General features: G+C 41.1%; 1 protein-coding gene across 1 annotated transcript in view; it reads left to right on the top strand.

Moving 5' to 3' along the window:
- MGARP (mitochondria localized glutamic acid rich protein) overlaps positions 1-22,157 on the top strand; it is a 358,811-nt gene extending 336,654 nt beyond the window's left edge. The window contains exon 7 of the mRNA XM_086962171.1: positions 14,051-22,157. The gene's annotated coding sequence lies outside the window, so the exon portion shown is untranslated. The remainder of the gene's footprint in view (positions 1-14,050) is intronic.
- The last annotated feature ends 1,562 nt before the right edge of the window (positions 22,158-23,719 follow it).

Raw genomic sequence — 23,719 nt, 5'->3', positions numbered from 1 at the left:
CCAAAATAATTCCTGAGTGAATGCTCAAGTTGTTGCTGATTAGGCATTTGCCAATTTCTACCAGTATCTGCTCCAATGATGGCAGTTGTATCATTTCTTTTAGGGTATTTTGTATGCTAGCAAGTAGCCTCTCATTAGATTCAAGTATGTGTGTATGCATCAGAATTTGTGGAGCACAAACCTAGCTAGAGAGTAATGGAACACTGATCAGGAATCGGATCCCTGAGTAACAATTCAGGATTGTACAGTGAAGCATGGTTGATGAATCCAATAATGTGGAGAAGCCCGGGAAACCGGGTTCGAGCCACGGCAGGAAAGCTCAACATCCTGTGATTCTGGGCAAATCACTCAATCTCCACGCGACTAACAAAATGAATGTGTCTGTCTGTAATGCAACTAGTACTCATGTAAAGCGCTCTGATACCTTTGGGTCGTGATTGCGCTACATAAACCGCCCCCACACCCCCAAGCCCCCACACACAAAAAGAGATGGTTCTGGGCTTATGTGTTATACACTTTATGGGAGAGGAAAGAGTTTTAGGGTCTACAGATAAATCTGCAGTCTCTCCCTTGCCTTTTGGATGTAGGTGATTCGTGTTCACAAAAATTAATACAGTTAATTCATAAAGGAGAATCAGTACAATGTACTCGTTCAATCGAGGGCAGCTGTGCTTTATCACCCAGCCCCACATTATTCTGAGCAGTTCACTAAATATCATGGCAGTCTTAGCAGAGGGGTTATACACTTCACTTGCTCTAGAATAATGTCAAATCTTCCAGACTCCCTTTTGTAGGCTAGATGAGAAATCTTCATTTTAATTCAGGCTTTGGTGGAGGATAATGCGGTGTGGGTGAAAGCGAGGTGGAGTGAAGGAACATAGTCCTAAAAAGTATGATGGTCTGACATTACAAGTTGATGAAGTTTTGCTTTAAGAGAGAGAGATCCTTGGTGCTCTTCTAAAGTGAATGATGCATGGAACCTGGGACTGTTCTACCACAAGTTGAGACAGATTGGTTGATGTAAAATCATTGACGGTCCTACACTAGATGCAATTGTTTTGGAAGAAAATGCAAATGGGCAGATAGAGCCAGTAAATAACTTTGAGTTTAGGTGTTACTCCTTCAGACTTTCAGAGGCCATTGATGAGGCATTTTGTAGCATGAAGAATACAGTTCATGGATAAAGGGAGGGGTTCTGAGCCTCTATTAAAGTGTGATAGGAATAATGCTCATACAGCCACTCTGAATTCATCTTCTGGCTGGGAAGATTTCACGCTTCAGAGCAGGGCACAGGGAGTATGGGTCTGTGTGTTTTTGTGCTGAGTTGGCTGCCTATGCGGAAGCCAGGTGATGTGGCACTGTTGATAGTTGTGAAGTGATACCTTCCAGGTTTATTTACTCCCTGCCGTCTTTGAACCTGGTGCTGTGTACTAGTGTTAACGAATATGATAATCTCTGTCTTGCTAGCTTTTATTTTGGAAATTTGGTAGATTATGAGCCAAATGTCCAGCCATTTGATATCCATGCCTGATGCAGTCCTTAGGGGTAGCTGGGGGTGCTCTCCACCTTTTGAGACACTAACACCCATGTCTTCTAGTAATACTTCCAAGGGTTACATATGAAGTCTGAAAATTATTGGTGAGCAGATGATGCTTTGGGGAATCCACAAATCACTAAAATGGGGTCTTATTGGTAGGATACTATGTGGAACAGCATGGCCTTGTTCTTCATATATGATTAGAGCAACTGTAGGGCTGTGCGTTGGATTCACTTTTTTGTGCCACAGAGTCCAGCAGGGTTTATTGATAAATGGTGATGAATGCTGCAGGATTTGTGTACCAGTTTACTCCATGCTATGTTGTTATTTTAAACAAAATTGCTTGATCTTTTTTTGATGCAAGACCTGGAAACTGTGTGTGAGGTAATTAGTATCGCAAAACTGACTCTTCTTCCTCCATATAGATCCACTGAGTATGCACACATGAGAAGGTGTCTTGCAATGGCCATATTATTTAATTCAGATGACTAAGCTCCATGTCCTCACTTAGAAGCAGGTAGGGCATGATCCTAGAAGATTTGTGTAAATATGAAGCACTTTACGGAGGGCCTGGCTTTTACGCCAAAAACAGCTGGTTCTTACAATTGATGCTTGGGACAAAATTCCCTCCAGTCAATAAGTAGAACCAACAACCCAGCGAAAGACATCAGTCTAGAATGGTCCACTGCCCTAATGATGACTGGTCCTGGAGGTGGGAATGGAAGGAGAGGCTGAAGATGTAATTTTTATTAATGAAGTGGAAGGTGTATACCTGCCAATGTGAGGGCAGGGTTACACCAAGTTAATAATGCTAGTGATAGAAAAGGATCCAACAAAAAGGCTTTGCAATGTTTAGTGAGAATCAAGAAGACAAACATTATTAGTACCGAGCCACATGTTTATCAACTCGGAAGCTGGTGTTTTCACATCAGCTTGCGTCTAAGATACATTTGCAGGCTATAAGTATGTATGAAGTACACAGTTGATATGGCGTACAGTCTGAGCAACCTCACTTGTGGTGAGTGCTGCATAGCAGGGGAGCATCACTCAAAAACCTTGGCTAATGAATGTTAAGACAAAAAAAGGTAACATACCATAAGGTCATTGACTATTATTACAAGTAAACTCTTCTGTAGATAAATGATTAATCCAATGACCTTGCTGGAAATTAATGAAACAGCATATTATTGTTCCAGAGTCCAGCTGATTCTTTTAGTCCTTATATCAGAATGCACATGTTAGTTACCCTGCAGATGCCTTGAGGGTGAGTGTTGGTGACAAGCGAAACCTTGTGTCTGAGGAGATTTTAATTTACCATTAAGTTACTTTTATCAGAAGACCTGGCAGAGATTTAGAGTCACACGGTAGCTGCTATCAAGCATTTCTTTATTATTCAGAATGCACTCCAACCCTGCACATCATACTTCACATTAACCACACCCTAACACCTGCCGCATATTACATGTTTCCTCTTCAGAGCCCGCCCAGAACTATGAGGGTCCTAGTGTGCATGATATCCATATGCTACATCTCCCCTTTTGTTAAATAAAAAGTGGCAGACATCACAAAAAATTACATTTCCTTGATTAGTTGGTGGGGCGGTCGCACTGGTCTGCTGGCTCAGGTGATCCGAGGTGATTGAGGTCTGCCCTGAGTGATCAATGGCGACGTAGGCTCAGGCACTTGAGTCGGACCTGCTGGCAGGGTTGCCTAATGTATGGTTTAGGAACTCAACAAGTGTTGCATTAGGTGTTTAAAATATGATATGTCCCGAGTAATGAATTGCCCAGGATGATGTGCTGTCACCATATGTCCCTTGCAGGCCACAACCTGTAAAGGATCAGTGGCAAAAGGAATGTCTGTGTTCCATCTTTGTCTCTGCTTAACCAGTACCCAGTCTCCTTTGCCAATGACTGTCTCCTAGGCATTGCAGTGCTGATCTGCATGTTTTGCTTTTCCGAGTCGTGTTGGCGCCCCGAACCTTGTCAGTGTTCACTGATCAATCCGGGGTCCACTGAAGTAGTTTTGTTCTGATGGCTGTGCCAATAGCAAGGTGGCTGCTCCCATCAGTTGTGGAGTAACCAGTTGATTGATAGGCCTGGAGGGCCTGGGATAGAGCTTGGTTCAGATCGATTCTCTCCATGGACGCTCATTGAATGACACTCTTGAGGGTGCCCATGAATAGTTCAACTATACCATTGGCTTGAGGTGAGAGGGTGCCAGAGGGGTGTACTCTTTTAATGTTTGACGTTGAATCAGACCAGGAATTCTTTGAGCTCTTTGATGTTAAAGTGTGGGCCTTTGTCAGATTTGAGGATTTCGGGGATACCCCCTTTGCCATCAAGCCGTTCTATGACTGTGTCATGGTTGTTGAAGATAGGTCTTCCACCAAAGGAAAATGTGAATATTTGTCTATGACTACCATAAGATGATGTCCGTTTCCTAAAGGCCCAAGAAAGTCAACTGCAACCCTCTCCCAAGCATGGGCAGGAAGGTCAGACATTGTCACTAGGTTCTGCGTCCCCTTGGGGGACAAGCAGTTACTAATGTGACAAGCCTTCAGCTCCTCTAGCCGAGGAAACAACACTTGATGTCTTAAGTCTCTGTTGATGGCTACGATACCATGGTGTCCTTCATGGGCTAGCTCAGTGTCTGTATTTGGCTTTCTAGGTATGACGATTGTCGAGCCTCGCAGTATTACGCCTTCTTGGGTGACTGCATACGCATCCTGTACAGTTCTTTGATTATGGTCATGTCTTTATTTGAATAAGTGGCAGCAATGATTTGTTTTACAGTTAGAGCTGCTGGTGTGGTGGATCCCACAATAAAGTTAAGGTATGCTTCAGCTGTCTTTAAGGGCAAACTGTGACAAGATTGCTGCACTCCTGAAAAGTAATTTTCCAGATTTTGATCCTTTCCCAGTTTGTGCACGATCTCATAGTCGTACTCTTGATGCAAGCGGGCATCTTAGCCTTCAGGTTTTCAAAAATGTTAAGCAACGCCTGGTAAACTGTGATGACAGTGAATCCTTTTCCGTAGAGGAATACTTGAAAAAGTTTGCATGCCCACACCACAGCCAGACTCTTCTTCTCCGGCTGAGAGTAGGCATGTTCTGTTTCAGACAGGTTTCGTCTGGCATAGGCCACAATGTGCCTCTGAGCATTCGGATGGCCACTGTGTTGAGCAAGGATTGACTCTAGCCCTACCGAGCTTGCATCAACCGTTATTTTGGTATGTAACTTGGGATCAAAGTAGGCCATTTTAGTTTCATTCTTAATTGCATGCTTAACGTCTTTAAAACACTGGTCGCATTCCGGAAACCACTGATACAGTATATTACGCTTTGTCAAGGCTCTCAATGGGGCACTCATTGTAGCAAAGTTGTTAATGTATCTTGAGCAAACACTGGGCATGCCTAGAAAAGAACGCAACATTGTAACATATAGGGTGATGGGGAGGCAAGTGGATGACAGTGCTTGCATCTTGTCTGGGTCTGGAGTCAGTCCCCTATCAGAGAATATGTACCCAAAAAAAGTGAGTTTTGTTTTGTGATACTCACACTTTGCGGCGTTCAGAGTTGCGGCGGTCAGCTAGTAACTGACACACTTGTCGTAGAGTTCTGTCATGCTCTTCTTGTGTTCTCCCAAAAACCATAATGTCATCACTGTAATTGAAAGCATGCGTAACAGGTTGGATTACTCGGTGAATAACATCCGGAAGTATCTCAGCAGCTGAAGATACCTCAAAAAGGTAGTCTCTTATATTTAAACAAACCAACATGAGCCCAAAAGGTAGTAATGTATCTGCAGTTCTATGGGAGAAACCTATGGCATGGGGCCTATGTAGCATTCGTTGATGTCATGTTTTAAAAGTGCTTCCAACTCTTTCTATACAGCTCCTTGTAGATGAAAAGCAGTTCTACATGTTGCTGAGCAACATGGAAAATGTCTTCATTGATATGAAGCTTTACTTTCATTTTCTTCAGTTTTCCCAGGCCAAGGAACAACAACGGGAATCAGCTTGTGATCCCAGACTAAGTACAGAGGTTGGAGTTGAGGGATATCAATCCCATGTCAGCAGCTGTGGCAAAACCGAGGGAGCAGACATTCGACTAAGTCCCCTGTAGAACATGAATGGTGGCTCGCGCCAATGTCTTTTTTTGTTGCATTGTCGTTTGTGAATGACCCTTGGCTTTGCAATGGCTTATAAGCGATCCAGGTACACACCTTTCTGCCTGACGGACTGTGTGGACTGTGCAGGGCACAGGGGATAAGCTGTTGAACTTTTTCACTGGCATGATATTAATCAACACACCACTGTCTATGATGTAAGTGACTGGTTGTCCAAATGAAGTTTGTTGCTTTATTTGATAAGCTGCGTTTGAACTGTGATTCTCTTTTCAGGCAGCTTATCCCACATGTGCACGCCATCCTTTCCTAGATATCATCAGCACACACCCATCTTCTTTGGTGGTATTCAATTATGACATCAAAGAGCCTTTGTACAATAAGCTTGATTTTCCCAGGTTTCTGTTTGTCGTAGCTGATGTTGCTTTTTGGTTTTAGTGGCGTTGTGAGATTGCTTCTGGAACGTTCTTGCATTCATATTTTCTTGCTGTTATGACACACTTGATTTTTCTTTAGCACGCAGTTATGAAATGGTTCTGTTTCCTACAATCTTGCAGATTTGTCCTATGGCTGGGCATTTACCTTCATGGGGAAACGAAAATCCACATCGGAAGAATAGCTTTGTTGACTTACGTGTGTCTTGTTGATTCTCGTAGTCGCTTTGTATTTGGATTGCTACATCGCCTTCAAGAGGAATAAAGCAGCTTTTGCCCCTGCCGGGTTCCAAGTGCGTGTGCTGAACTACGGGAGACCGGGACTGCGAGGCCCACCAGGCAGTGCGCTCTGACATCTCGCACACCTGCCGCCTCTTCCCGGGTCTCCTCCCCTCATCTGACTCTGACTCCTGGCTGGTTAAAAGACGACTCGCGGCCCCCGCTCCGCGGGTGCCGCTCGTAGTCGCTTTGTATTTGGATTGCTACATCGCCTTCAAGAGGAATAAAGCAGCTTTTGCCCCTGCCGGGTTCCAAGTGCGTGTGCTGAACTACGGGAGACCGGGACTGCGAGGCCCACCAGGCAGTGCGCTCTGACATCTCGCACACCTGCCGCCTCTTCCCGGGTCTCCTCCCCTTCAGCTCTTTGTTTCGTACTTTAGGTGAACCCAGCGCGCGTTAGCGGGACGCGTGTGCGGGACTCATCCCGGGACAAAGCCCGGACTAAGGGCGGACTCTCTGAGACCCTCCGAGAACCGAGGAGACCGGACTGGGCATACCTTCTTATTTACAGGTACTGTCTGTTCCTCTTCAATTTTTGTATCACCTTCGTCATTTGCTATTCCAACCAATCCCTGTTATTTATACATGGCAACTGTTAATGTTGACCAGCATGTGCAGGAAAAACAGGGTCTGCTGCCCAATGGGACTTTGGACAGTTACTTCTCCAAATTATCGCCTGATATTGCTAGGGAGATCGTGCTGGCGGAGCGGCGGGCAGACCGCCGACGCTCAGTGGAAAGTATGAAGAATGGGTCCGCTTTACCATCATTATCTCCCCTGATTGGACCCCCTGCCAATGCTACCGGGACATTAGTCAACGAGTCGATCCCCTCATTAGATGGTATACTTCCGGATGTACATACGGCTGTTCATTCATCTGAAACCTTATCTAGAGCGGATACGGTTGACCTGTCCGTAACATCTACCGGAAGTAGCTCATCGACACTAAAGGGAGACGCGTTGTCTCAATTGCATGCAGCCCGCATTAAGGCTAAAAAATTACCACCTACGGGGAAAATTTATGGTCCTCCGCCGAACAAAAAACGACGGAAAAGGAGGGATCCGTTGCAACCCAAATTGAGTTGTTGTGACTTTGGCAAAAAATTGTTCACAGCTGCCAAGAATCCCTGTGTTGTTCAGTCTGACACTGAGGGGATCCATATCATTTCTGCATCCCCAGCCCGACTGAATACATCTGTAGATAAAGAGGTCAATATGGATACTAGTGCGAGAGACGATGTTCAGATTGAGAACAAGGATCCTGTGTCCCTACTTGATATTGAGAATCTGATTAGATCATACTCTGCATCTATTCTGGAGAGGTTAATGGAGGTGGAGTGTAGATTGTCAAAAATTGAGAATGCATTGCCCAAAAAAGATCTTGTAGGCCATAAAGGTGTCAACAACGCAGACAGTCAGGCATTTAATTGTGCACCACAGGTTTTGTCATCCACTGTTCGATCTCCGTCTTCTACTTCCCCTTATGTTGCTCCTACCCCCTCCTCAATTTTACCAGCATCGAAATCCCTGGGGAATACAGTATCAGCTATTGTTCATCACCATGCTGCCTCTAGACCATCTCAAGCAAAAACTGGTGATCAACTGCTGGGTACTGTTGCTAGTAACATCTGTGTTAATACATCTAAAAGTACTGGCAATACAACTAATTTAGTTTTGACAGACTTAACAAGGGAGGTGAGGGAAACTAAACGCACCTGGGGGAAACCAAAAAGGGTTCCGCTGCCTGAACTTCCACCGGAGGCATTACCCTATGTGGTAGTCCTAACAGGTGTGCCGGCCCTTGAACAAAACAAGAAGGAGGGTTTTTCCCAACTAAAAAACAAGATAACGCACTGGTTGAGAACACATAGGCCTATTGCAAATTATATTAACGGGGAAATAGTTCATGTTCGACGCCTCGAATGGTTGGGGGGCAGAACAAAAGACATTGAAGGTGACGTAGTGGTCGTTAATTTCAGGGATCCAAATGCTGTCCACTATATATTGAACTGGCAGATGGGCAGCTCTAATACCACTATAACCCCAAGGCCTTTAACGTATTTTTATCCAAGGCCAGTGGTGTTTCCATCTCAGTTTCCCCTTTTACAGGGTCCAAGCCAAACTCAGCCACTTAATTATTCAATTGCACAGAATGTTGGGAGCAGTCAATATGCTCAGTACCCCCCGGTCCATCAGAGTATGAGAAATATGTCTTGTGCCCCTTGCCCTGTAACAGTCCCAAACCCCTTGGGATGGAACTTTGTCCCAGTTAGACTCCAAAACTTTCATAACTTTCAGGACAGAAGGATGGATCATCTGAAACCCTTCACACCACTTGAAACGTCAAATCGTTTTGATGTCTTCAGTGGCCTTGATAGTTGTGATTGAAGTTTTCCGAGTGGGGGGGATGAGGGAAGGGACACAGGGAACCATACTGATATGGGAGTTGTAACTGAGTGTAACCTATTGCCAACTGTTGTATCCCGACCTTTGGGAAAAAATGTAATATGCAATGACAACATTCCTGAAGAACAGGTAGAACCTACCCGTACTTTAAGACACTCACCTTCTGAGGGAACATCTTCGGGAATCCAACAAGTGACATATACCGGTGATGAGATACCAAGGGTTAATACTGTTATGTCTTCTGCATTGGGGACTTCGGTTAAGCTTGTCAGTTGGAACGTAGCTGGGGTAGCCAGCAATTTGAGGGATCCTGACTGGGCTGCATTTATGGAATCCTTTGATTTTTGCTTACTTCAGGAAACATGGGCAGTCGACACTCCCCATAGGGTGGGCTACAAGACTTTTGGTATTGGAGCAATCCCATCTAGGAGTGGTAGGCCGTCTGGGGGTCTCCTGATCTGGGCAAAAATCAATCTAAGGGTTAACATCGAGGTGATAGACACAAATTCCGCAGATATCCTAGCACTAAAAATAATAACCTCCAATGGGAATAAATTATTCCTAATAAATATCTATAATAGGCCAGCCCCGTCATCAAAGGAATCCCCGACTGTTCTTAAGTTGGATTGCTTTCTGAGGGGGTTGGATCCTGGGGAGGATTTCGTAATCTTGGCTGGGGATCTGAATTGTAGCTATGAACCTGTGTTGGGCATAAGTGAGATTTTTGAGGAGGAAGATCAGGCAAATAACATCCCCCTCCTCGGGAGCAACAAATCGGTGAAATGTTCCATTCTGGCTCTTCAACTGATCAAACTATGTACAGAGCATCACCTTAGGGCCTGTAACGGTCGGTTACCGTCTGACACCTTAAAAAAACCAACCTTTAGTAGGAACACATATAGGAGCAACTTGGATTTTGCGATAGTTTCTGTCCCTCTTTGGTCGTATCTTATAGATCTTGAAATAATGGAGAGGGCAGAAAGTGATCATTTTCCATTAAACTTGACACTAAACGCTGCATTATTTAGCGATCCTTCTTCACCACTCTCTCTGGAGGAGGGTGTTGGGGATGGTAATGATATTCATATCAGTAACAACAGGAGATCGCTAAAATGGCCATTTATTCTGGATCATGGTGATATCTTGAGCGAAATATACACACTTTTCGCTGGGACTTTTGATACATATTTGAGCCTAACTCCCGAGGAGGAAGCAAAAACCCCTTTTTTGGCCATACATCAGGAGTTTTTCCAAAAATTAAAACTACTGGTAACTAAAATGTCTAAAAAACCCCAGCAGAAAACTCAGAATTTGTCTCACAGTAAGCCTTGGTATGACAGATCCTGTAGAGAGTCCAAGAGGGAACTGTTAATTGCTATTAAATCAAAGTCGCAATTGGATGTTAAAAAAGCTAGAAGTAACTATAAAACTGCCCAAAGGACATCGAAAATTGCGTGGGAGGAAGAAAAGTGGGCGGAATTACTGATAGCTGCAAGATCACACGACACTGTAGCTTTCTGGAAGTTGATAGCAAATGGGAATAAGGTAGGAAGGGTGGTTAAAGATACTTTTCTAGACGAGCAAACCTGGGTAACCCATTTTACCAATTTGTACAGGAAATATGACGATCCTAATACAGCATCCACTGCAGTAAGTCCCGAAATTCCAGTAGATCCGCTTGTTTTTACCTTGGGGGAAACTGAGTTGGCTATAAGCCAAGTAAAAACTGGGAAAGCCCCAGGTTTGGATAAAATCCCCGGGGATCTTTACAAACATGACTTGAAAATATGGGCACCATATATCAATTACCTATGCAACAAGCTATCTTACAGCTTAGAATTTCCTGAAAGCTGGAAAGGAGCTGAAATTGTTTTAATATATAAAAAAGGAGACAGGAAGGATCCTTGTAATTATCGTCCAATAAGCTTAATGGACATCCTTCAGAAAATTTACTCACGCCATATTTTAGTACGAGTGAGTAACTGGTTGGATGAAAATTCATTTTTGACCAAATTTCAAGCCGGGTTCAGAACTAAAGTCAGCACTATAGATCAGTGCTTCAGATTCTGCTGCCTCTATTGGAAGTACGTAAAGATAAAGAAGGCCCACTTATATGTTGCCTTTGTTGATTTAAGGGCAGCATTCGATTTGGTCCCACGTGACCTTCTGTGGAAGACGCTGAGTGCAGCGGGTATGCCAAACAATATAGTAGCTCAAATTATAAAATTACATGAGGGGAACTTTGCGAGAATTAGATGGGGACAAAATGGCGAACTATCACGGAAAATCCCAATCGAACGTGGAGTTCGCCAAGGATGTGTTTTGGCCCCCACGCTCTTTTCTATTTTCGTGAACGATATTCCCTCATACTTAGAAAGATGCAAAAATGATGCACCTAAATTGAATGGCGAAAGAGTAGCATCTCTATTGTTTGCTGACGATACTATTCTGATATCCCAAACAAAAAATGGCTTACAGACTTTACTGAATACTTTTAATGATTACTGTAGTCAAAAGGGGCTAGAGATTAACGTAAAGAAAACGAAATACATGGCCCTTAATCCAACCAAACCTGACAAGGGTTGCTTAACCTTAAAAGGGACAAAGCTGGAATCAGTGTCTCACTTTTCTTATCTAGGTGTGACGCTAGATTGCAACTTTACGTGGAAAGCACAATTGGAAAAAAGCAAACTGTTATTTGCTCAGAACGTTAAACCAATACTCAGAGAGCAAAGCTTAAGCACCAGTAAAGCGGTGCGTCCGGTTATGGAACTTTTTAAATTCAAGGTTCAATCATCAGTGCTATATGGCGCTGAATTGTGGGGGCCAGGGTCCAAGGAGACCTTTAGTATCCACGATAACAACTTTATGCGAAGCTTGGTAAGGGTTCCGAGAGGAACCCTATTAGTACCCCTGCAATTGGACCTTGATTTCAAAAGAACAGATCATCAAGTTCTTATTAGACCGCTAATGCTCTGGGTAAGATTGTGGCACGTTTCTGAGCTTCAAGCTTACAGAGAAGGGTTGATAGAGATCATGGCGTTGGATAGTAACAAAATAATCCCTTGGCTTAATCATGTTAGGACTTGGCTTAACCTTATAGGCCTGAAACATTTTTGGGTGCATCCCGAGCTGTTACCATCTAATCCCAAATTAGTCCTGAAAAAAGCTTTTTGGTCCTATGTAGCAAATATGACTGTAAACATCAGTACTAGTGGCTCATTAGTCTCAAAATTCTTAAGTTTTAAGGACGAACCCTTATATGAGTCCTTTATGGACGAAATAGAGCCCCCACTTGCCAAAACACTATTTCTAAAGTTTAGATATGGAAATCTTTTACTAAAATCAACTTTGGCTCGTTGGGCAAGGAACCGTGATCCATCGGCTGAGGTATTGGACGAAGCTTGCTCACTTTGTGAAAACAACCAAATAGAGAATGAGCAGCACATTCTTTTCTTCTGTCCGATCTACGCCCATGAAAGAAAAAGATGGATCAAACCAATATGCCTTTTATTAGGCTTGAGGTCCTGCCATCAGGCTCTGAGAATTTTGACTACTAACACTTCTCAACAGATAATATTCAGTGTCAGTAGATTTCTACTCTCTATTTGCTACCGTAGGAAAAAAATGGGCCATCAGCTGTGAATCGAACTTTTTATAATTTTGGTCTTGATTTATGGAACTGAATTTGTTCTTATTAGTACTAATAGCACTACAAAATTGAATTTGCTTATAGAACTACTGAGGTGTTCTCCTGTCTCATACGTTTTTTTATTGCCTTGCTCCAAGTATTTATCAATATGTGTTGCATAGTTATATAGAATGTATTTTATTCTTTTAATGATTGTCATTCATTTTTACTAAACTGTAATGTTTAAACTGTTCTTTTATGGCGTAATGCCGAAATAAAGATTTGAAATGAAATGATTCTTGTTCTTGCTTTTCACTCCATGCAAGGTTTTTCAAATATTTGATGATCTCCTTGTGATCTTCCTCCTGGAGTGCATCGAGGAAGTCATCAAAGGTTTCGATCCACATGGCCCACCTGGCCCCAATATTCTGTTTCTTAGAAGTGTCAAAAGACGATGGTGTCTTCAGGAACATGACTGCAGTGTATTTCACACTTTCTTCTGCTGCCATTTGTTGGCATGGTCAGGTAATTGTGATGCATGCTGTCTCTGACAACTCCTGCAAGCAGAAGTTGTCATCAAAGCATGCGTCGCAATATGCTTCAATCGCCCCTGACAGTGAGCAAGTTCTCTGTTTCTCATGTCTTGCTGACGTAACCATTATCTCTGGTTTCGTTTGATTAATTGCTCTGTATTTAAGGCGATGCGCAGTGTCTCTGTCAACTAACTCATCGGTGGGTTTGGTAGGTGTTTTGAATATGCTCCTCTGTAGGGCCTTCAATTTCTTCTGCAGCCGTGTATGGGTTTGAGCAGGGCTTCAACTCCACATGTACTAGTTGAAGACCACTCTGCATCGATTCATGGCACATGTAACAGGCAGGAGCAGTTTACGGTATTGTTGCAAACTCTCAAGTAGAGCATTCTTATCCTCTCAGGCACGTATTCACTACTCCTAGCTACTTGTAGCTCCTACCCCAGCCCAGGAGCATGCAGATGAATTACGCCACACGGGAGCTGCTATCAATTATTACTTTACTTTTTAGCATACACTCACACACTGCGCTTTACATCATACATCACATTAGCCACACACTAATACCTCCCTGCATATTACTTGTTTTCTCTTCAGAGTCCGCCCAGAACCACAAGGGTCTTAGTGCGCATGACATCAGTATGCTACAAGCCTGGCTGCACATGGCTGTTTTCAAATTCTATACTATCATGAGAAGTGGGTCTCATTTATTGTTTACTCAGAACTTTCTCAAGCCATTTAAAAAACTCAAATCAAATTGACTGTTTCCCATTTCTTATCGAACTTTGAGATTCTATTTTCAATCTTTTATTACGTGTTATGTTACCACCAATATAGGCAGATACAGTCTTTCTTTTTTTATGTAATATAATCAGAAAACTGTTTAAAAAAATAAATGTGTTGAAAATTGTGGATAGCAGGTCGCACAAATAGTCTATGTATCTACAGATGTATATCGCAAATTGGATTGGGCTCTCTAAAATTCATACACGAATCGAGCATGCTTGTGAAATATATCCTCTGTAAATCACTCATTCCGGGTATTACATGTCATTAAACTCCACGTTGCTCTTTTGCCTTACACGTTTTCATGTTTTTCTTTTCAGATTCATCAGCCATCAGGTGTTAAGCTGCTAAGGAGATTCTATGTGGAGTACGTGCAACTTTAAAACAAAAGACCAACTCCTCCCCTACATTTAAACAGCGTGCATTATGGGAAAAGGCATCTTCCGTGTTTACAACTCACTGTGAAACCTTTTAGTCAATGATGCGAGCTTCTTTTATAAGCTCATTTTCATGAACATTTTTATGTCCTCAATTCATAATTTAATTCCACTTTACTTATGCCCTAAAGCTACGGCCATGGAATGGTTGGAATAAGTATAGTAAACATGCACAATTCTGGGAGCAGGGACACAGCACTTTTTCCAGTTAATGACATAGAGTGTGAGTGATGAACCACTAGATGCCTGAGCTTTTATAGCAAGATTACAATCAATTTTTATCAAAAATCTAATCATGTTTTACTACTTTAAATATCTGTATTTTTGAGGATGAAGTGTTTACATTTTATTCCTCAACCGGTATTTTAATATTTTTACTGAAGTCATTCTTAAAGTGTTTATCATATTTATAAATACATTTTTAAGACTACTGCCATTCTAGCTTTCCTACATGAAGCAGCGCGGTTCCACTTTGTTAAAATGAGATCTTTAGTAGTGGATTGACTTAAGCTGCAGCACTTTTTAAAACTTACGTTCTTTGCTATGGAACAAGCTGCTATAACTTGCTCCACATGGTGATAGTACTACTGCTTTACTTTATTTATGTACTAGAAGCACCACAAGCAACCAAAGAGTAGCAAACCTGAAGTGTTATCCTTTGACCTGCGGCATGACAATCTATTTAGGTATGTTGACAAAGAAGTCAATATCTGTTGTACTGTAAAGAAGGTGTTAGACAATCCGGAAAGAGCAAAAACAAATGTTCTACTCTATATCTCAGCAAGGATAGAACCTAATATAATACTCAGATGCTAATTAATGGTTAGCTAAACAGTTTCTCTTGATCAACTCACCTGGCTTCTGAAGGTCATTGTGGTGCAATCTGTATCTTACTGCCATTAACAAAAGCTTAACTACACATGGTCAAAAATAGGTATTTCTCTTTCCAGTATTTCTGCCAGAAGAACTTCAATTTAATACCCACTCATTGTCTTGTTGTGTTTACCAAAGACCAGCAAATCAATGCACCAGCTATAGAAGGGCCGCCATGTTGGCTGTAGAAGAGAAATTCTCTCTTCAGCAAATGTTGCTAATACACTGTGTTCTCATAACAGAAACACGACTATTCCCATAACAGCGCCCCATCGAGATAACCAAAGACAGGAAAAATTCTTGAAAACACTTCTGTTCAGTAAAGCATTCACAAACCTAGACTTTCTTACTCCCCTGTAATATTGTTCCTGCAACTTTCCTCAAGCCCTGCACCCAAAATAACACCTCAAAATATATGGAACACACTCTTCCTGTCTTACAAGCCCACAGTGCTGCAAGAAACCTTAACTGAACATGCATCTAGTTAATCAGGATAGAGGCTTTGTACATTTGCGTCACATTGGTTTTGTATTTTTAAAATAATGGCGAGGTAGATTTGTACATTGACACTGAACTGTCACAAATATTTCCCTTACAACTTTTAGAAAAGCAGCTACTATTCAAAGGGTCAGATGTACAAAAGGGTTTAAGCATTTGCAAACTCGATGGTTCTGTATATCAGAGGGTTTGCACACTCTAAAATCCTTTTTCAAAAGGTTTTCCGAATCGTTAAGTGGGTTTAGGAAACCATACGGAATCAGTATTTGGAAGGGTTGTTTTCAGGCAGTCCCTTCCAAATAGTGATTCCTTATGATATGTGTTATTAAGTTAATAATACTAGGTCACAAATCATTAATATTTAAACGACTCCACAAAGGTAACGGTAACCCATTCGCAAATGGGAAGGGGTCAGTCACCAAGGGACCCTTTCCCCTTTGCGAAAGCTGCAAAAATCATTGCCAATACCTAGTCTTAAAAGAAAATTGGAAAACTTGTAACTTTTTTTTGGAATGCATCCAGATTTGAATTACAAAAATATTGCTTTATTTAAAGGCAATCACTGGCATATGGTGGTCTGCTGATTGCAGCAGGCCACCATCCCTGTGAAGGCAGTGAATCATAATGGGTAGCGATTTCCAACCTACCTCATTAATATTTTAGTTATTGCAACCCACTATTTTTCGCCATTTTGTGAACCAATTTTTTAGTAAATAAGTTGGTGTGCAAAATACCAGTGCATTCCGTAAAAGTTGGTGTGCAAATTGCTGCCACTTTTACAAAATTAATTCTTCATACAAGAAGCCCCAATATCCTTGTGGGTGAATTGAAAGTATGCCCTGTGGTCATGAACAAATTTGATTGGGTGATGTTACTTGATTTGCTGAGAGCGCTTGTCCACCCAAAGATTTCTTGTCACTTTCCGAAACAGGCTAGTAAGAAGGATTTGCTGTAGTAACAGAAGGACTCAACTTCGAAAAGTGAAGAGCTAAGTTATTTTTTTTGTTTTTAAACCATGTTTATTGATTATAACATTAAATGAAAATAGAAACCTTCTCAAATTTACGAGTTCATATTTATCTGTTCTTCTGTTGAGTTCCAGTCCTTGACCATAACATGTATAAAGTAATAGAATAAAATAAGGTGAAATCAGGTTGGGAAGCCAGTACATGACAGTGAACATTAACTATTTACAATATTGGCCCGTAATCCATGATAATCATTCTACCGGCCCCATATCTTAGACAACATTTTTGGACAGCTGTGATTGCTCTATACTATCCTTTTGGCAATTCTGTAATTAGACAGGAGATGGTTTTCATATGGACCTTTAAGTACATAATTATAGAGTGTTAAGGCAGGACTGAGAATACCCAACCTCCAGGTTTTGGTTAGCACACTTCACATACTTTCAGGCAGAAATCTTGGGGAGAGTGGGCATAACATTTTTAAAAAGCCATTAGGAAAGAGAGCCCGGTCTTTTCTTCATGGGGAACTTTCGCCTCTTAGATGCACCTATGAGCAAATGCTTCAACATTCTGAAAGCTCTCAAGGAGCTTGAGTAAATCATTAGCAGGCTTGAGTAGAAGCTGTAAGTAATCTAGCCAGGTTGGAATAAGTGCAGAATCATCCCTGCTTAGATGAGATTATGGTAATGTGTACCATACTCCCCAAGGATTTTTGGTTGAAAAAAAGTAGGAATTTGAGGGTGCTTCATCTTGACAAAAACAATTAAAATTTTCATCAAACTGAACGTGCATGAGCCAGGCTTTTGAAACATCTGATGGACAAAGACCCAGATGGCAGGATCAGAAGTGAGTAGTTTAGACTTGTTTGTTTCTACCAAAGACTACTACTTGGGTTGTTTATTGCTGTTCGGATTGAGAGCAGTGTTCTGCATTTATGTTTCTGAGTGTCAAAGAGATAGGAAAAAGTCATTGTGACATGGGATTTATGTCCTTGAAATAACACCAGCATATCATTTATGTTTTAGAAAAAGTTGTAGATGAAAAAATTCTCATAACCTCTCCAGTGGGATTTACATAAGTATTAAAAAGAGACATGGTCAATGAAGAGCGCTGAGGGATTCCTCAGGACAGCAGCAGAGAAAGATAATGAAGGACAATGACCCACTAAAAGCAATATGAAATAGGAGAACCACCAAAGTGGATAGAATGTGATCCTTGTCTGTGCTAGTGTAGTTGTCCTTCTCTGACGTAACAGGTCAATAATGACTGAAGTTGATATGCAACCACTGTTTCCAGGATATTTGCCATTTGTGATATAAAAACGAAATATTTGAATCTCACTCTAAGTATGGTGGTGTTAACTTGCTATGCTGCGTACAAGACACATAAAGAAGTGTATTCGAGCCTGCCCAACCATCAGAGCTGAGACAAAAGAGGCATCTGATTAAATTCCTGATTTACTTAACCCTCATTAACTCTTTTATCTAATACACTGTTCCTTTGTGAAAACGCAACATTCGTGGTATGTGCAATTTACTAGAAATTGTGTTTTTGAGAGACTATAAAGGTACCTTGGCACTAGAGCCACTTATTGTCCCGCTGTAGGGTTATTACGTTTCCTCTTGAACCGGTATGAAAATGTCATATTCATATTTAGGAAATCAGATTTCATAAGCACATTTATGGTCCTGTACTGCCATTGGGTGTCTAAGAATTTAAAAATAGGTTCATGTCACCGCACAGCTGCAGAAATGTCAAGGTGAAAGCTGCTCTTTTCTCGAGGATTTCCACTAAAATATTTTTGCGTAATTTTCTTGCGTGCATTTCAGAAAAAAGGAAGAATGGGATTCATTTTTAAGTGGGTTTAAATATTAATAGGGTTTGTTAAGAGATGGAAAGTACAAAGCCAAGTTTGCTGGGAGTTTACATCACCATTTAGCAATACTTCAGAAAGTAATATATAAATGCATAACACATAAAAGCAGAGGGATTTACAAGGCTGCAAACCATGCAAGGATTGCCTGTTAAAATCCTTGTTTCATCTTTAAACTTCGTAAAAACTACAAGGGAATTAGACCTGACATATAAAAACAACATTTTTCTTTACATAACGAGGGCCCTAAGAGAATTATTCCATCCAATGCATAAATACAGAACCATAAGTCTTCTTTCCAATCCCCACCCCAAAACGTGTTTTGATGATAGCGCAGTTCTGGTCTGCAGGCGGAGTCTGTTGCCCAGGGAGGGACTGTTGAGTCTGGTCTCCTGGGAAGGTTAGTCCAAATGCACAGCAAGGACTGCAGGGGTCTGTGTTACAGCTTGGGTGATATCTGTGTAACAAAAGATTTTTGTATAGTACTTAATATTGCCCTTCTACACACATTAGTTAGTAAAACCCATAATGCCTACTATTGGAAGGGCTGAATTGACCTTGGAAGGATTTGAACTCATGACCAGCAGATCCTAGTGGGTGTCAGAAGTGATCATTTAACTATGGGAGCCATCTCGCGATCATGTGTCAAGAAACAACCAAACACTAAGATGCGAGTCATTGTGGGATTTGTGGCTGGGTAAGTTTAACAGGTTGAGTGGAACCTGATTTTACTGGTAAGATCTGTTATAATGGGTAGTTATAATGGGGAGTGTTCAGATATGTGTCTGCCTGGCTTGGCAGTTAGCTCTGGGCTGTTCCCATGAGGCCCAGGGTCAAGACTGATTTGCATATGGATGGATCTAAACTGGGGTGGCATGGTGAGCAAAAGAACGATGGATTTAACCCAGAACTATTGACTGGAGAGAATGTTTGATTGGTTCTGCATTTCATCCATCATCTGTGTGTCTTTTGCTTTACTGTTACAGCATAACATCTATTCAAATCACATTTCATTTCTGTTTCAACTGTGAATTTTTAATTCACTTTTTTGTGTGCTTAGTTTTAACATTTTGATTTATTCAGAAACACTGCTGCTCATTGTACAATGCATGGATTCTGAAGATCTGTGTTCGGCGGTTTTCAAGATACACTTCTTTTGTTCGCGTTTGAAACATACCTCAATCTTTTATTACCTACATCACATGTTGGGCATCAATTCTACAAACTATAATTTGTGATTATGATGTACTACGTATTGATGCACAGTGCCTTACAGAGGAGGCTGTATCCGCTAAGATATATTAAAAAACTAAAAGTATAATGATATTGTAATTCACTGAGGAGTTCTTTGACCAAATAGAGAAACAAGGGCACGGATCTAATACCTTCAGGAGAACATTGAAATCCAAAGATGATAGTCTTTCAACCTTAAGTATGGGGAATTTTATTAATTGTATTAATTATAATAAGTGGTTACCGTATCACTCTCCTTTAAAAGACCCTGATCAACAATGAGACCCCGATTACGATCAGGCGGAGTGAAATTACCACAATCGGTCTGTTGTTCTTGTACCTAGAGAAACACCAGCCAGTAATTATAGCACTCAGAATCATTAGAGTCTGTGGCACCATCAGCAGCCCAGCCTCATTCCCTACTCCCTGTTATCCTAATTCTCTGCCGGGGTGGAGGTTATGCAATGTTCTCCCTGTTAGAAATATCCTTTCCTTGCATATCCTCCCTACACTCATTTATCACCTGCTTGGAGCTTGTTGCATGTGTGTGTTAAACCCCTTGCAATAGGGAATACCATACAGAAGTCCACACATGAATTTCGTGTCTACACAAAATATTTTCCCATTCCAAGGGTTTAACTCACAATAGGCGGAATTCCATGTGGACGTACCAGCCAGCAACAGTAATTCTGGCCGCTGGGAATCTCAACATAAAATTCTGCCTTACACATAGCTGGAGCCTCAGACGCTTGCTCCTCACGATGAAGATATTCCCGCTGCAGATATGTAGATTAAATGTGGAACAGTTGCTGTAAACATAAACACACCCATATTTAGCTTGTAATTTGTCACAATAAATTTGACTTCTGGAATTTAAAATGCAGCGAGATCCTCTGTGAACTCAAGTCGTGCATAAAGAAAAACCCATGCATACATTTCTCCTTCTCTGGCAATGTCTGAATTTTTAGGAAAGAAAAAGAGATACTGAAGAACACCCTTCCTCTAATTGTTTGAGTGGCAATTGATTTCCTGCAAAGGAGCTATGTTTCCCGGGATGCATTTGTCTTATTTCACAGTGCATGTATAGGATATAAAACATGCATACAGGCTCTTTAATGCCATGGAAGAGTTCTGGGCCTTAAGCAAAGCATTAGTAAGGGTAAAATGACATTAAAGACCTACGGCACATGTAAAGCACTAGTTATCATTTTACTACAGATATATTTATTTAGGCTTTCCATTAGCTGGGCCTCACTCTTAATTGAGCGGACGTCAGCTCTGAATTATAGATTTTTAAAACACACTGCTCTTTGTTAAATAGCTGTCAGCCGTGTAATATAGTACTTTAATGAAATGCCTTTCTATCATTTATTATAATTTCAATCCCTAAATGGAAGAGCAAACTAAATTTTCCTCGCCTTGTTCTCGATGAGAGTTGATTTTATGATTTGAATATGTTCTTGTCTTGACCTACCTCTCTTCTGTCTTGTAATGTGTTGTGATGTTTGTCTATTTAAGAGGCAGTCATAACTTGCAGTGAAAATAAAGCAATGATAAACATACAGACCCAATTCATATTTTTTTTCCGTCTGTAGTTGTGTCCCACTACTGATTTAAGTGTAAATTACTCCCAAACATCCATGCCTGATTAACATTTTTTCTGTTAAAACAGCTCTTATTCATGGAATGTTACGAATAAGTAACGCCTAAGTTTGGTGTAAAACTCAAAAAGCTTTAGGAATGTGACTCTATACTATGGAAGGTGGGAAAATATTTGAAAGGGTAATATTTCTGTTGAGTCAACAAGGCATTAACATACAGAATTACTGAAATTGTGCTGTTTTTATTTTATTGGGAAGTAAAACTTTCCAACATTTCTTGGCCCTTGACTATTTATCCCAAGCAGCATCTTTTTCTCAGCCCTGCTCCTTTCAAAATAATCTAGAAGGTGTCTTAAAACCGTATGCCGTAGTCGAAATGTTACATCTTCTTAAATGGTCATTTTTCTACACTATTCTTGATTGTTGAAATATCTGTTATTCAGCGCCTTGATACCCTTGGGTGAAATGTGCGCTTTACAAATACACATGTTATGTTATGTTATTGTGACCATGTACACTAGGGCAACTTTGTTTACTTAAATCGTATTGGCCTCTTAAATCCTATGCACGTTGTGTTGTATGTAAATGTATTAACAGCAATATGGAGCATTCTTTAAGGGGAAAGGTGTGAGATAAACTGACTACCTCTTGGAGTGAGTTTCATAGTATATGTAAGAGCGAGGGTGCTGGGCAGGACTAACATTGTTACAGTCGACAGGGAAATGGCCACTCCCATTGGCTCTTTGTCTTTGTTTTTAAGGTATTTATGTACAGTGAAAAATCAAACACTGCAAGTTGTATAACACAGCGGGAAACTGTCAATCATTTGGTGTCTGTTTTGTATTTGTTTTCCTAACTGCTACTTTGCATTCCACCGAGAAAAAAAGCTACCTGAGCAGCATTACATTTGCATAGTTTTCAATAAAATGGAAACTTGACATTCAGACTTTTGTTGTACTTTATTTATAAAGTTCTCTTTAGTTCTGTTTCACTGTCTTCCGATAACAAACACTTGAGCAAAGTACAAATTGGACGAAGCTTTTTAAAAGCCATTTTTTCTACAGCCATTATTCTTCTATTTGTGAATTATTTCCTAATAGTTTCCAAAAAAGTATGAGCTGACAAAGGAAATGCATTTAATCACCAAAACAGGATTTCACAAAATCGGTTCTTGCATATAGAGTCTTCTATTAACCAACATCAAACATTCATTGTCTAACAACTTTTAAAATAGCACATAGAAGTCTAACACGTTTAATGCAAACATAGCAAGTAAGCATCCATATAAGCAAATTGCATGTTGAATGGACTAGAGATTCTCCCCCTGGACAGTTGGAGCTGGTAATGCTAAAATCCATACATTTTGGTGCTAAGTTTATACATGTTTTCTCAACGTGAAGACCCTGTCACAGACAGAAACCCACTATGAGTAGTTGCTGGCCTCGTCTCGTGGGAAGAATGCAAGATTTATAAACTAGGGAGACAATGCTGAAACAATAAGAACAAGACCCAACATGTGCTTGATTACGCTTACAGAAGTCATACACAGACAATCATCTTATCCATTGATTTAGAAAAAGCGTATGATCAAGTTAGTTGGGATTTCTTATGGGAAACACCGGGGACCTAAATAGATAGGATCGGTCTTAGCGGGTTATCAACAGCCGTAAGTGCAGGTAAGGATGAATATGGAGCTTGGGACCATCCATACCGTTGCAGTGAGACGACCGAGGAAACTTTTCCAGGTTCACGACTTTGGAACCTACAAACGACTGTGGGAGGAGGAAGCGACACGACTTCCCTTACCAGAAATTCTAAGCACCGGAGCGTGAGACGCCACCAATAGGGGATTCCATATTATCCCTACCATGAGGTTTGTTGAAGACTTTTAGAACTATCAAAAACGAAAACTAATCCATCTATACTCAATTCCAAGGACAAGTAGAAAATTCAACCGTCAGGAACAAGAGATACAAACTCTGTTTATGAATTTGGAGGATCCATACGTGCGCTTCCGGTGAAAACTTTAGTCGCCCTGAAGAAACTCCCTGGTAGGGAGCGAAACGCGTTGGCTGATTTGTTTGTAAAGTGCACAGTGATTACTTTTAAAAAGAATGAACAATAATAAATAAAGAACTTTCCATATACACAGTGACTATCTTTCTGGACTTCTTTTCTTGTGCGCCCCCATAGAAAACCAAACAAAGGATGAATATGGATCTTGCTTCACCATTTTGATCTTCAGGGATGCAAGGCATGGCTGCCCACACTCAACTCTTTAAATTACCCTTGTGTTTGGCGCCCTTTGTGGAGCGAGTCTGTAGAAACACTAACATAAAAGGGCTACTTTTAGTCAGGGAGAGTCTTAAACGGACCCAGAGAATGCTGTCCTACTTGCTCTGATCGACCCACATCATTCCGTCTCAACACTCTTGTAAGAGATATGGAGATATGGGGAGGAGCCCAGAATCAAAGTAAGTCTAGGTAAGTCACAGGTCTCGCATAT

The sequence above is a fragment of the Lissotriton vulgaris genome, chromosome 3_1 (assembly GCF_964263255.1).
Source record: "Lissotriton vulgaris chromosome 3_1, aLisVul1.2, whole genome shotgun sequence".
Taxonomy (NCBI): Eukaryota; Metazoa; Chordata; class Amphibia; order Caudata; family Salamandridae; genus Lissotriton; species Lissotriton vulgaris.
The sequence above is the reverse complement of the archived record's forward strand: the minus strand, read 5'-3'. Positions and strand labels throughout refer to the sequence as shown.